The sequence below is a fragment of the Meriones unguiculatus genome, chromosome 5 (genome assembly GCF_030254825.1).
Source record: "Meriones unguiculatus strain TT.TT164.6M chromosome 5, Bangor_MerUng_6.1, whole genome shotgun sequence".
Lineage (NCBI taxonomy): Eukaryota > Metazoa > Chordata > Mammalia > Rodentia > Muridae > Meriones > Meriones unguiculatus.
This window is the reverse complement of record NC_083353.1, coordinates 120,586,221-120,589,231: the sequence shown is the minus strand read 5'-3', so window position 1 is coordinate 120,589,231 and position 3,011 is coordinate 120,586,221. Positions and strand designations below refer to the sequence as shown.

Sequence of the window (3,011 nt, the reverse complement as noted above, 5' to 3'; positions counted from 1 at the left end):
GGCGGGCGGCCGGGAGCGCGACCCCGGCCCTCCTCCCGCAGCCTCCCGGGCGGCCGGCGCGCGGGGACGAGCGCCGAGGGGCGGGCGCGCCGCGGCCCCGCCCCCGCCCTGCCCCGGCCCGTCTCCTCCCCGCCCCCCCCCCGCCCCGGGCCGCGCTGAGTTCATTCACTGGGATTGGTTTCAAGTGACGCCATCTCTTTATTTTTAAACCGATGACCTCATCCGCGCTTGAAGTTTCCTGACCAGCGACTCTTTCTCTCTCCCCAACCCCCACCCTGCCCCCCCGGCCCCCTCCCGCGGGGATCACCGCGGGTTTTTTTTTTGGGGGGGGTTCTCATCCCACCCCTCTCCGCTCTTCCCGCGCGGACCCCCGACTTCACCTCCTCGGCTCCTTCGCCCCGTTCGGCGTCTCCCCCCCGCTCCCTCCCGGGGGGCGGTGGAAGAGAAAGTGAAGAAAAGTTGCGGACGGCCGGACTCTCGCTCGGCTCTCCGCCCGCCCCTCGGAGGGAGCTGCGGCGGCGGCGGCGAGGAGGAAGAGGAGGACGCGCGGGCGACGGCCGGGGCGACGCGGTGACAACGCTCGCTGCCCCTCGGGGCGAGCCCGGGAGCCCGGCGGCCCCTCACGTAAGTGCGCGCGGCGGCCCGGCGGGGAGGCGCGTCCGCACCGCGTGCCGCCCGCCGCGCGCCCCGCGCTCCTCCCGCGCGCCCCGCGCTGCCCGGGGGCCGGCGAGCCGCGGCCCGGGGCGGCCGGAGCGGAGGCGGCGGCGGGGGTGCAGGCCGCGCTGCGGGGTCGGCCCCGGCCTCGGCCCGGCGGGCGGGCGGGCGAGCGGGCGGGCTCCGGGCCGCGGGTCGCCGGCACCTGGGCGGGCGACGCTGCTCGCTTCCAGACGGTTCCACAAGGCGCCTACCGAGCGGCCCCCCGGCCTGACTCTCCTTCCATTATCCCAGGTTCACCTCGGGTGTGGGCAGCCGGGCCACCTGGGGAGGGACGGGGTCGCTTCCTCAACCCCCCCCAACACACACACACACGCACACCCCGAAACCTCAGCTTTCACCCCGGGACTCCCGTCATCGTGTTGTGGGAGGAAAACCGGGCTTTAGTTACAGTGGTTGTAAAATGTGAGAAATTAAAAACAAACAGAACCGGGCAGACAACGGGCGGTCTGTGTGTGTCGTGTAGTTTCTTGTAAGAAGAAGAAGAAGAAAAAAAAGCCACCGGGGAGGACGTACGTGCCAACTCTGTTAGAGCGTGTGATGGGTTCGCTTCCTACAGAAGGCTGGTGAGAGAGACCTGGGGGAAAGGACGAGCCGATCTTAAAATGAATGGCTACTGCGGAATCCCAAAGAGCTTTTCTCGGCCGCCTGCTGCAGAGAGCCCTGCTGTTTTTGAAGCCCTGGGTATCGCGGATTGTTTGGAGAACGCACACCTCTAATCAGCCCGTGATTAGAGAGGAAAAACCTGTTGCATAATCTCATTTGCTGTGGGGTTGGCTGAGCTGTCCCCTTGAACCAAGGGGAAGTGAGTTAAGAGGAGGGTTTTAAAACCTCTGAAGTTTTTATTTACACAGTACTCTGGCTGCCACTTTGCTTTAAAAGATTATAAGTAAATAACTCTGCTCTTACAAGCGAATCAAAGTTATCGAACCTGTTGGGAAAATGACCAGGTATGTGTGTTCGTGTTCTCTCTCTCTCTCTCTCTCTCTCTCTCTCTCTCTCTCTCTCTCCTCTCTCCCTCTCTCCCTCTCTCCCTCTCTCTCTCTCCCTCCCTCCCTCCCTCCCTCCCTCCCTCCCTCCCTCCCTCCCTCCCTCCCCCATTTGGGAAGTAGACTGTCAGGGGAAAAAGCCTCTTTAGCCACTTTGTGGAGCTGATAGTACATACAGTTGACAACTGCTTCCTCAAAAGCCCTATTTTTTTCATCTCCCTTAAGAAGAGACTTTTAAAGGTACAATTTCAAGAGTAGGAAAAAAAACAGTTTAACAATTGAGTTAATTACTTTTTAATTACTTGAGGATCACATATATTGGTGAGCACAGTTTGGGAGGCTGTAATTAAGATTTTTAGAATTCTGTATTTGGTGAAGACCAGCAGCTTGGAGAAGGACATTGAAAACTGAAGGATTTGTGGCTTTGTGTATTTTAGTCAAAAGGTGACTAGGCACTACAAAAAAAGGTTTTGTCTTTGTTTTAAAAATAAAGTGGAATTTAGCGTTTGAAGACAATGTGGGAAGTGGATATTAATTTTTTTGGTTAACAGCATCCTGTGTACAAATTCAGAACTGCAACTTGAGTTAGTTTTTAGGTGCATAATTTGTGTTTAGCAGAGTTCCACAGGGAGAGAAAATTAGAAATAAGTTTATTTTGAATTTTAGTAATTAGTGAATAAGTCAATGTTTAAACAGTACAAACTGTTGGTAATGATATTTACAATTTTGTTTTGTTTTAATCTCTGGTGTGTCAGCAACACAAGTGAAATACTTGTCTTAGAATTGTGCCGATTTTACCTTAGTGTTTTAGACAGTAAATTACAATGGTCAGGGTCAGGGGCAGAAGTACACAACCACCCACTTCCTCCACACCCCTCACTCTGTTCAGTTTGGAAGTCCTTGTCTTTTGGTTCTGCTTGGTGAATATAATTGAGTACCTATAAAATTAAAATGTCAATATGAAATTGGTCAAAGCTTTAATTATAATAATTGGGAAGAGAGCAAAAAGGATGATCTTGGTTACCCAATTCCCTTCCCCTCCTTTTTTTATACATTGAAAATTTATTTGTGGGGGCTGGAGAGATGGCTCAGTGGTTAAGAGCACTGCCTGCTCTTCCGAAGGGACCTGGGTTCAATTCCCAGCACTCACATGACAGCTCAAAACAGTCTTTAACCCTAATTCCAAGAGACCTGACACCTTCACACTAAATGCACATAAAATAAAATTATTTAAAAAATTATTTGTGGAGTAGGAAAGAAGAGGTGAGTTCAGCTAGTTTAAGAGTAGGTCTGGCTGGGGTTAGGTGA

The 3,011-nt window shown here is 53.7% G+C and overlaps 1 protein-coding gene across 1 annotated transcript in view; it reads left to right on the top strand.

The window, feature by feature from the left end:
* Nucleotides 1-272: 272 nt before the first annotated feature.
* Dusp16 (dual specificity phosphatase 16) overlaps nt 273-3,011 on the top strand; it is a 77,335-nt gene continuing 74,596 nt past the window's right edge. The window contains exons 1-2 of the mRNA XM_060384305.1: nt 273-624; nt 1,181-1,664. The gene's annotated coding sequence lies outside the window, so the exon portion shown is untranslated. The remainder of the gene's footprint in view (nt 625-1,180; nt 1,665-3,011) is intronic.